Here is an 11,519-nt window from a genome sequence, read left to right as displayed (position 1 = left end):
ATGTAACTACCCTTAGAGATTCTTCCTCCATCTGCTGTTTTCTCCATTGCCATACATTTGCTGTTTGCTCACGGTTCACATCAGAATTCAGATCACAACAATAAAGCTAAGGAAGACACATTGAAAACTTGCCTTTTCTCATTTCTTCAGGAATAGAATCAGTGACATCTGGAAAAGACCTCAAGGTACTCTGAACCTAAAAATCAAGGTAATAGTCAGAGGCCTGTCATGCAGACAACAGGAGGCAATTACTAAAATAATCACCCAGAATAATCAGACATACAGGCCAGTCATGGGTCTTACACATAGGTAAGATTTGTGGACAACACCCTGTCCCCTGACTCGGTGGTGGCAGAGCCATCACCCATCCTTGTGCCCCATGCTGCCATGCCAGGGCACAAATGTCCTTCCCCTCCTGTCTGGAACAAGCACAGCAGGATCTCCCCTAGTTACCAGTGCTGCTGGGATTTTGTGAGTGCCATCCACTGTCCACTCCTTGAACAGAGCTGCCAACACCTCCTTTCTCCTTGCTGTCTCCTCAGCCTTCTTTCTTTCAATTTCCTCTCTTGCCTCCCATTTGTTCTTGGCCTCAGCCCTCATCTTGATTAGCCTGTAGGACATGGGAACACAGATTAGAAAGGTACCATCATAAACATACTTAAGATTGACTAAGCCTACCCTAAAGGACAAAACAAAAGGAAGAAACTTTTTGCTGAAATTCCTGTCTGCGTGGAAGACATTTAATGGAAAATCATCTGTGCAGCTCTCCTAGTTTTGTGTAACTTCAACAGCAATACATTTTACCTTCACATTTATGAGATTCATCATTTATTGTGTAGATGTCCTTCAATTTCCTTTCAGTTCTAGCAGGGAGACAGGTGCATAATTTTGCTACAGTTGATTTACCAACAAAATTGCATCAGTCTTCATTGTCTCCAAATCCAAGTACCTTTTCACACAAGCACTTCACTGGCAAAGAACAATGTTCAATGAAATTTCTGAAGCAGCCTCACACAATAGAGCCCTCACTGCCTTAGGACAGGGATAATACCTCAGCCTCTCCATCATTTTGAACACATAGAGTTTGCAGGTTTGGACTGTAGCTCCCTTTCTTTCTTCTTTTGTTTTCTTTGCTTTTCTAATCACCCAGCCATGTTTTTCCCAATTCTTCATTTCACACAACAAAAGAACTAAATAAAATTGATCCTAAATTCATCTGCTTTGATTTTTCACTTTGTTAATTTATGAAATGGAAAAAAATGAAAGCCTTTAGGAAGGTCAAAATGCTTAAAGCCAAAGGATCAGCTCATATGGAAAGAACAGCCTCTCTTCCTGGAGGCTGCTGGAATCTCTCTGCACTGAGGCAGCTGCTCATCTTTGTGGCCTCCACATCCTCTGCAGTTACTCAGAGAAGATGGAGTTGCTCCTCTTTTTTACCTGAGAATTCCAAAAACTATACTTTAGCTAACAATTGCTGCTCCCTGTGTTTCACATGTTGTGAAATGGGCTGTTCCTGTCCCTACTCTATCCTGTTCCTCTTGGATCATCCTAGAAATTATAACCCATTAATATTTTCTTTAATAAACAGAAAGACCTGTTTTACATGTCACAGCAATACACTTTGATCACAGTCCGTTTTATCACAGGGTACTTGTTCTTCACAGCCATTTATCACAGAGGTTTCTTAATGAATCATTTGATTCCTTTACCAGTGGTGGGCATTGCACAAGTGCTGCTGAGGCAGCTCAGCCTCGGGCACTTTGATAGCAGGGGAAGGGTAAAATATTTTCCCATCTTCTCACTCCTTCCCAGAGCCAGAGAAGAAACGGAATGCAGCAGGTACCAACCTAAGTGGACTAACAGATTTTTCTCCAGTGTGTGCTGCAGGCAGAAAGAGAAAACCAGACCATTTGTAGAGGTAACTCCTCCTCTGGATCTGTCTGTAAGCTGGAAGCAGAGCCTGGGCTGTGCTCGGAGCTGCCAAGGAGCTCTGGTGATTGATTTGGGCAGTGTCCAGTACAAGTTACATTCTGTGCTGCACCTGCACTGGGCTACAGTTTGGCATTCATTTCTAGTGTCCTAAAACACTGAGCAGGTGTATCCTCTGCCAGGTGCCCCAGGGTGGGACAAAACACTTCCCCCTCAGACAATAATGGCAAAACAGGGATAAAAGCACCAGGCACCCATTGCAAAGTGAGCTCATTTCAGATCAGACATTTCCAGAAAAGATGAGGTGGCAGCAAGGTGAATTCTCCCTGCAGAACCAAACATGTTTCCTCAGGAAGAGAGCTGCCTGCCTCCCACACAGGGATGAGTGACTCAGCCTGAAGGGCTCCCATCCCTGGACAAAGGCTCCATTTCAGGTATCAGTCCATGTGCATAAGGAATTTCTCCCATCTGTTCTCTTTCCTGTCTTGACTCCCAGTCAGGTGGCAGTTAAGGAGAAACTGGAGGAAGTCCAAGAGAGCTCACTGAGGATGGGTAAGTGTTAGATGGGAACCTGTGATGAATCCTGCCTTTCCTGAATGTAATGCCAAGGCTCCCAGGACCTTCATTTGGGCCAGAATTTTATTCCTCACCTTTCTAGTGCTTATGTGAGAGACACTGAGCACAGACTGGCATTGCTCTGGTAACACTTCTTTCCTGTTTGGAAAGCCAGTGACTCACACGGGGAGTCTCACTGCTGGTGTGGTGTTGGTAAAATCCTCTGTTGCTGTGATTTAAGAATTCCATGCAAATCCCACAATACAGCCATCACAAATATGTAAATCCTGAGCTGCTGTGAATGCAAATCCCATGATGCTACTACCAGTGGATATGCAAAACCTGCTACAGCCGTGATTACAGAGCCCCTCTGGCAAGGCTGTCTATGAAGATATTTATTGCTGTAAGTCTTGATAGTCATTCCCTTTGCATCAGCTCTGAGAGCTACAAATTGAGAACCTGTCTCCAATTGTAAAGATGGGCTTAACAGCCGAGGTCAAGATAACAGGTCATGGGTGGTCAACATTTTGCATTCAACAGGAAAATCGGTTCTCTCCAGAAACAAGCTCTGATTCACAATGAAAGCCAAGAGTATAAACCAGAACCAAACAAAAGCCTGACCCAAACCTCCAGGAAATTTTATGTATTTTAATTCAATTATTTTTTCAAAATAGAACTGAGATATAGTCCTGTGAAGCAATATGAATGGTGAAACAGTCCCCAAAGCGAAGGTGTGTCAAGGCTGACATCCTAAACATCCCCCCAGAACAGCCTGGGCTTGAGTGAAAACTCACTGAAAGAGATGTTTCCCCAGCTCATTTGTTTCAGTGGATCAACATTTAAAAAATAGTAAATAAAGCTGAAATTATTTTACCGGTGACAGTATGAAATTAACTTCTCACACTGCTTTGTCGTATTCACACCAGACATGTTCCTACAAACTGCAATAGCATGTTTAATGGAAATGTGGAGACAGAAGCTCAGATAGAGAGATTTAACATATCCTTTTAAGCATTATAATACTGGGAACTTCAATTATCTTCATTTAGGGTTTATGCATAAGGCATGTCAACATTTTACTTCCCTAATTCCTGACAGTGAAACCAATTTTCAAGCTGTATGCACTATTTATGCAAATAGAGAGACAGTCATTCAAATAGAAGTCATTATTCTACAAACACAGATAGAGTATAAAGTGATCTAGTAGTGAATGAGTAATTTTGACATTATTCACAATCACCTCTAGATCATCTGTGAACTGAAAAGTTCACATCTATATTTTCCTGAGTAGAGCAATGAAAATAAAGCATTATTGTTCACCTAATGCTCCCACATTCTAACCTTAGCATATTATAAGGTGCCATGGAACACCCTTCCAATATTCATTAAGTATTATACGAAAGCAAACAGCCTAGAAACAAGCAACAGTACAAAATACAAAACAGTTTCAACTTTAAAGGGGAAACTAGAATCTAAAAGGAAAGCCTGAATAAAAATCCCAGGAGAAGGAGTTTCTGCAATGTGCCAGGACAATATTGTTGGTTTGGTCCAGAGAAATCATCCTGAAGGACGGAAAAAATATTTGTATTAAGTTTCTAAGACTAGAGAAGAAATAATCTGAACTTTGATACTAACACCTGTCCCAAAGAGCTGCTGTCACTGAGCTAGACCAGTTTGGAAGCAGTTTGCATTGCACATATGTAATTAAGATAGAGTCTAAGGAGGAATTACATCCTTCTGAAGGGCAAAATATTGCCTTAAACAGGAATAACTAGTGTTCCATTTTGTGTGACATGTTCTGGCATTTGTCCTGCTTCTCAAGTTTTTATGAGACAAATACCATCCCTGGCACTGCACTCCACAGGCGTGTTTTGCTCAGCAGTCTGCCAGCCAGGCTGCAGTGACACCATTCCTTTTGTAAAACAGAAACCAAGACACCAGCTCTGGCCTTGTGACCAGCCCCACTGTCAGTGCTCTCACCTCTGTGATGTTGTATCTTGCTTTAAAGATTTTAGCTCCTCTGAGACCACCTCCATTTCTCTCAGGTATGGGCCTGGTTTTGGAGGAATGCTATACTGAGGGTTATGTCTCATCAGATGCTCTGCAAGATAATTAATGGGGTCAAAACTGGTTGGTTCTTGATCTGATACAAGCACATGCTTTCTTTCCACTTCCATTAACAGACTTTCTACTGCTGGGATTAATGTAGGAAGGAGTTTGTCAAGCAAATAGATGCGAGTGTCGAGTGTCTCCTTGTCCTCATTGTACCACTCTCTGGCCAGCCAGTCACCAGGTTCCCTCCTCTGCACCTTTTCTTCTTTTGCCTTTTGTGCATGAACCATCCTCACCTTTGTCTCCTGCAATCTCAGACACCTTTGCTGTACCTTTTCATGAAAACACTCTTTCCATGAAGTGTAATTACTAGGACATGGTAGTTCATCATTCCCCTGATTGCTTTCCATCTCTGTTGCAGTCCTGTCCTTATACCCAAGTTGGGGATCTTGTAAACCTGCAGACTGGGCTGATTCTTATGGCTGAGCAGCCAGACTTCAATCACTGTGACACAGAAAAAAAAGCAGTTGTTATATAATGCCAAAAGATGCAGCAGTGCCCTAACAGGTGACACAGGAATAGAGTCTATTGTTAGGCATTAACTAATATTTTTTCTACGTTCCTTTTTTTATTCCGTTACTTCTGCTTTGTACTCTTAAATAAATACAGATCCTTTATTTCAAAGATCAGTAAATTATTTATAAAGATTAATTATGTATCACAACAGCCCTTAGAGACAGAGCAACTAAATTAGTGTGTTCCTTTCTTAGGGGAGAAGAAACTGAGACACAAAAGGGGAGTGATTAATTCCAGGTCACTTAGAGACTCAGAAACCAAGTGGTGAACAGTGCTTGGAACTTGTCCCCCAGTCCAACCAGTGGAATCCTCTTACCCCCAGTACATTATTTCTATTTATTATTCACTGCCTCCAGGAAATTCAGTGGATATGAGACAAAGGAAGCAAGTAATGGAAAATGCCAGATACCCAGGAGCAAGATTCCTCTACATGTTTCCTCTGCTTCATCTTTTCTGAGGCTGTCAAGAACAGTGAGGAAGCTTGTCCCACAAGCTACTTAACTTCACCTTTGGCAACTATTTTTTCCTCTGGATGTTTTGTTAAGGTAACAGGGACACAGGTGCATGGGTCAGCAGAGCTTCTACAGAAAGGGGAAACTCATACCATGAACTCTGTAATCAAGTTGTTCAAAAGCACTTTATGTTGTAGATTATTCTGTGAAAGAATAATCCCTTTACAATTTCAAGAACTTCACTGCTCAAAATGTTCATTCTGTCAAATATCAGGAAGAAACTGAGCTGCTCACAAGGCACAATTGGAAAAATGTTCTGTGTGTCTCCATGCATAACTGTCTGCATCTGCAATGGGATTTATACACACAGAATGGAGCAGAAGACTGGCTACTACTTGATTCAAAGCATGAAAAATCAGCAGTGTGCTGCAACCCCCCCAGTTCAGTGTTAAACAACAGCAAGGGGAGGGTGATATTAAAAAATAATCTATCACCTTTCCAAAGTAGAGAGAAAACTCCGCTCTGAAATTGTTGCCACACTACCCTTACCAAGTTTTTATTTGAAAGTGCTTTTCACTGAGGCCTTTCAGTATCCATAGCAATACCACTGCTTTTGATATGCATTGCTCTTCCTGTTTAAGCATTTGTAGCTGTTCTAAAGTGAGTTCAGCCTTCCAGAAAATGCATAAATGTGATCTACAGCCCTCCTGGCACACAAATGTAATTATGAAAATGTTGACCTTCTGGTTCATTACCACTATTGGAGTACAAATACTGCCTGGATAGGTGGGATGCTTCACAGCATTAAATATCTAGGATTGTTTTCTCAATGGGCTTGTTGGCATCTTCTAGTTATTATTTTCCAAAGGTGATTACCTGCTGGGAATGGGATGGATTTCTGGCTCAAGCTGCCTACCTGACCCACACAGAGGGGCTTAGTTTGGTAGTTGGTTTTGCCTCCAAAGGACATGAACTGGAAAGAAGTCTGGACTTACAACGGTAGAAAGGGAAATATGTCCACCCTGTCGAATTGTTCCTTGCTTAGGTGAGCTCCTTCCAATAAGCTGTAAAACCAGACTCCTTGGTTCAAAGCAGGGTGTTAACCAAGTGTTCTGGTCACATTCCAAATCAGCTGGTTTTGTTGTGCCAAAATAAACCGTTCTTGTAGTTTCAAATACTTATGTTATTTTTTAAACATCCTTTATGAAACACTCTGCAGTTTCTGTGCAATGTTAAAGTGACAACTGCACTCTGCTTTATGAGGTGGCTGATTCTGAAAGATGATGAATGTATTTTCTACACTGCTCTCAACCTTTTGTTCAGATGGTTTTGAGGATTAGTAAATGTTTATAAAGGATCTCTATGTCTCTGAGCAAAACAAAACATAAAACAACCAGTGTGACTGTTCTGTCTCAGTTCCAGGGCATCCATGTAACTCCAGGAATGGAAGCAGAGCATGGAGAACTGTGCCCAGTGCTTTAATGCAGTACAGATGAAGAAGACTAAGAGAGTATGTAAGAACATACAAACACCACATAACTGCTCAAATAAACAACAAAGGAGTGCTAGAATCAGGACCTGAAACTTGGAATTTGTTGAGGATTACAGAGACACAGCTCCAGTTTGGGTAAGACTCCATTGGCTCATCACCTTCAGTGCTGTTTTACATTAGTTGAGAGTTTGGTCCATAAGGGAGAATTTCTCCATTGAAAGGGTGATCAGGCATTGGAAGTGCTCAAGAAACAAGTGGACACGGTATTCAGTGCTCTGGTCAGGTTGACAACGTGGTGTTTGGCCAAAGGCTGGACTCAATGATCCTGGAGGTCTTTTCCAAACTTAGCCATCCTATGAGTCTATGATTCTACAATAATACAGAGAGCTCTCAGGGCATCTGGCATTCCCAAGTGGAGCCCAAATAACAGTAAGCATGGAGCACAGAGGCAAGCTCTAGAAACACCTAGGAAATTTGAAGTGTGATATAAAGTTTCCTGTAAGCCTTTGTTCAAGCTGAAGGCAAGATAAGCTTTCCATTATTTAGTAGGATGCCACTTCCCTGGCTCCTTTTCTGTGAGAAAAATATTCATGCTGGAATCCCTGCAGGTACAAAAGTATTATCCCTGTGTTTTCCATAAAAAACTCAAATCTGCTCATAAATAATATTCTTATGGTTTCATTGTTATTCTGTTAGAGTATTTTGATGGGGGGGATAAAGTCAGGAAGGACTAAAGTTTGTTTAGGTAAATATTTTGGGGATGTTGCATTATAAAAGTCCTTACAAAAACAAAGTCCAATCTCTTTGACATTCTGTTGCTCAGAAATACTTTTGCCTTTCTCTGATGTGTTTCATAGAGCACATTTATCTCATCAATCACAAAGAGACCAACACCCTTTTCATACATGATCTTTTCAATACAATTAAAATTTAAAAACACCTTCTCTTTTGCTTTCTGAAGCTTTGAAGAACTGTTTTTCTTACCTTTGGAGCAGGTATCAAAACAGATCTTACTCCTCCTGCATTCAAAGTGGCTTTGCAAATCAACAGGGATTTAATATATGCCCATCTGTTCTCAACCATTAAAAATCTTGAAGTGAATTAGGGATTTCTCAGACCTGCTGTGGAGCTGGGCTGTGAGTTTTACTCCTCTGTGTGTTTGCAGTTGCTAAGCAATAATCCCAAAGGTTGCTATGTCTTTCCACGATCAGAATTGCTGTAGGTTGTCTTTTGGCTTTGGCACAGCCCAACAGACTCTTCTGTACTGAACTTAGAACATTGCATCACATGACTGAAAATAAAATAAAATCAAAAAAGAACCATGAATAGCAACAGAGAACATTAAGGGCAGAAATAGAAGCCACAGGTGCCCAGTGACAGATTACCTTCAGATTCAAGGTTCAGAACCAAGTCCAGAACTACCTCAAGTCCATTACCAGCTGAAGGGAGGACTGTATTAACCAGATGTGAGGATCTAAGACATGAAAAGAAGTTAATTACAAACTCAATTTAAACATTTTCAGGCTTTCTTTCTGGTGTTGCTTTGAAGCAGCCTTGCAGGAAAGGCACACAAAGCACTAACGAGGGGGGAGTGCACAGTGCCATTTTGTCAGACTGCTTTAAAACCTGAATCTAAAGGAATTTGATGAATCCGCTTTCATAATTTCTCCTATATTCTTTGAAGGATAATATGGCAGAGAAAGGAGAAGGGAATAAACAAACACATCTACAACAGGCATTCTGCACTCATTTACACACATGTAAATCAGGTGTCTGTTCAGCAATTCCCTTGGGTTAGGCAGGACTTCCAACTGAGAAGCTTATGGCAATTTCTGCCAGGAAATGAGGTTTATCTAATGCTGGTTTTTGCTTTGTCTTTTGTACTGGAAGTGGCAAAATCTTTGGATTGCCTACCTGCAGGAAAACTGAACTGTGATTTTATCTATGGTATTTGTCATTGGAACAGCTGCAAGGTACCCTGCCCTCTAGCACAGTATTAGTCTCCATTTCATGGGACAGCCTGTAAAAAACCTTGAAATAGAGGAGGTCAACTTTCATGTGAAAAACACACTGTAATAAATTATAATTTCTTTGCTATTTATTTGGAAAAACATATCAGAAGGAATTATGTTCATTGCAGTGCATTGCCAAGATGTGTTGAAGTCTAGCATCAATTATGTTAACAAAATGAAGCAGAAAATTAGTGCACAGGAGTAATTTAAAATGAGGCTTTAAACTGGATTGTGCACTTTTTCCTCAAAGCAGTTTGCACATGATTAATTCCTGTTATCTCTTCTCCCAGGTGGGCTTGGTTTTTCCCCTTTGCAATTCAGAATTCTGTTGCTGTTATGATTAACTTACAAAACTTTTCCAGTATGAAACATAAATTAAAAAAACTACTCTCCCTTTCCTAAAAGGGATTTCTTTCAACCCCCAACCAAGAATATACAACTAGAACTTAGAAGGATGGATCAAAACAGCTCTATTTTTATTTTTCTGGAAGTGGAATCCCGTGGGTTAAGCAAACCTTTAATTGCACCCTATCTAACTTGGCTGTTATCCCTTAATGTTTTTGCTAAGCAAAGTGTATCCTTTTATTATGCCACCAAATACTTGCACTGTTGACAAAATAATGGGCTGAATATGTCATCACAGATGTTTTGCTGGAATTGCCTCTTCTATCTTTTTCTGGTTTTCTGTGTAAGATACATTTTGGGAGCACTCTGTTGTCTTTTGCAGCTGATGCCAAGATTATGCAATAAAAGCCCTAACATGTAGTAATAATAAGTTGTGTTAGCCAGGGAAATGTTTGCAGTGTATTAAATAGTCAGTTTTGGAAATGTGTACAAAACCAGCTCATGTACAGCTCCACTTCTTTTAAATGCTACTCTGGGCTGAAGCAGCAGGTGCTGACCACAGTGCTGCCAGCACAGGAAAGAGTAAGGCCACAGACTTCCAGTCTGTTTTTTGTACCAACCCTGATGCTGTGACCACAGCCTGCCCTCTAATTGCTCTTTTCAATCCCAATACATCTGCCTTAAAGCTTCCTCCTCCACATTTAAATTCTGCTGCTGAAAAAAACACTGCACATGGAAATTATACCTTTCTAGAGGCTGGAGAACTATCACAATCTGTGGTTGTTGTAGCTAATAACTGATATGTCGGACTTTTAGTGAACTGTAGATAACAACTCCATTGTTTACTTGTGGTAAAGGTTTTTAAAAGTGTTTGCTGTTCAAATAACTGGGAGATCTACAGGGTATATGAAAATTACACAAAAGTCTGCTTTGGAACCTGGTTAAAATAATCATTTCTTGATAGTAATACCTGCATGGTTTGACCAAAATCCAGAATGAAACACCAGTCTCAGGTGAGGGAACTGCTACAACACTCTGGGAACTTAAGTCTTCCATCAATCCTCTGTATCAATGCAGATGTATCTGAACATGAGCTATGAGCCTTGAAGGAGCCTCATATTTGCATGTTCAAGACCCTGGCTAGCTGTGCAGCCCACTCTGTAAACTCAGTTTAGTCGAGTTTACTGAGCCTGTCCTCTGTCCATGTCGTCCATCCTCGCCTGTCCACCAGGAGGCAAAATGCTCCATTAGCGAGCCTGACTTCTCCATTGCAGCCAAGCCCAGCTACAGGACCCTCCCTGATCATTATTTTAATTGGGGAATAACCTAAAGAGAGACGGTGGCTTCTCCAGTGCTTAAATTTACAAGGGCAAAGTGCTGTCAGCCTGAGGAGCAGATCAAAGCAGCATCAGCTGTGTGCTTGAAAGAAATCTATGGGTTGATACACACTCATGACAAAGACTTCGCTCTGTTTAACATTTAGAACACCACCTGGTTATCATATGTAATGTTTGTCATTTGATGCCCAAGACAATGCTTGATCCCAGTTACCTCCTTCCTATGAATTTGGTGGATTCTTAATCCAAATTACTCCCTTCTAATGAATTTGGTGGCACCAGGCTGAAACTGCAAAGCAAATGAAGTTTAATAGCACCTGATCCTTTGTTTGAGGCCCCCAAACGCCAAACAGTTCTGCATCTGGGAATGTTTGGATGCTTAAATTGTACTCATTAGACTCATCTTTTGGCTTTTGGGCTTGTGCATTGGTGTACCTCGAAGAGGTACTACATGCTTCTTTCATTACGGAGTTAATATTGCTCCCTAATGCAAAGAAAAGCTCCATTATGTGACCATTAATGCCAACTTTCACCAGTGGGTGCCATACCCACTGTCAGGGCTCCTAGTAGGATGGGATTCCACAAACCATCACCAGCCAGGAGGCACATTGAGGGTGCCCTGCTGACACACATTAGTAAAAGTTAATATGTCCCCCCTGGGGCTGAGGGACCCGGGAGGCGATGCTGAAACCCCTTCAGAGACCGGGGGGAGAATGCCGGAGCACCCCAGCTCCCTCAGGGACCGGGGTGAGGATGCCAGTACCTTCCT

At 41.3% G+C, this 11,519-nt stretch overlaps 1 pseudogene across 1 annotated transcript; it reads right to left on the bottom strand.

The window, feature by feature from the left end:
* Window positions 1-80: 80 nt before the first annotated feature.
* LOC146429166 (EF-hand calcium-binding domain-containing protein 5-like) lies at window positions 81-10,627 on the bottom strand (annotated as a pseudogene). The gene is made up of 4 exons (XR_014855880.1): window positions 10,599-10,627; window positions 4,465-5,031; window positions 454-610; window positions 81-196 (listed from the first exon to the last, which is right to left on the bottom strand). The product of XR_014855880.1 is annotated as an EF-hand calcium-binding domain-containing protein 5-like (transcript).
* Window positions 10,628-11,519: the final 892 nt, after the last annotated feature.

This window comes from Lichenostomus cassidix, chromosome 19 (assembly GCF_008360975.1).
Source record: "Lichenostomus cassidix isolate B80296 chromosome 19, HeHo_3.0, whole genome shotgun sequence".
Taxonomy (NCBI): Eukaryota; Metazoa; Chordata; class Aves; order Passeriformes; family Meliphagidae; genus Lichenostomus; species Lichenostomus cassidix.
Note: the sequence above shows the minus strand (reverse complement) of the source record. Positions and strands in the feature narration are given on the sequence as shown.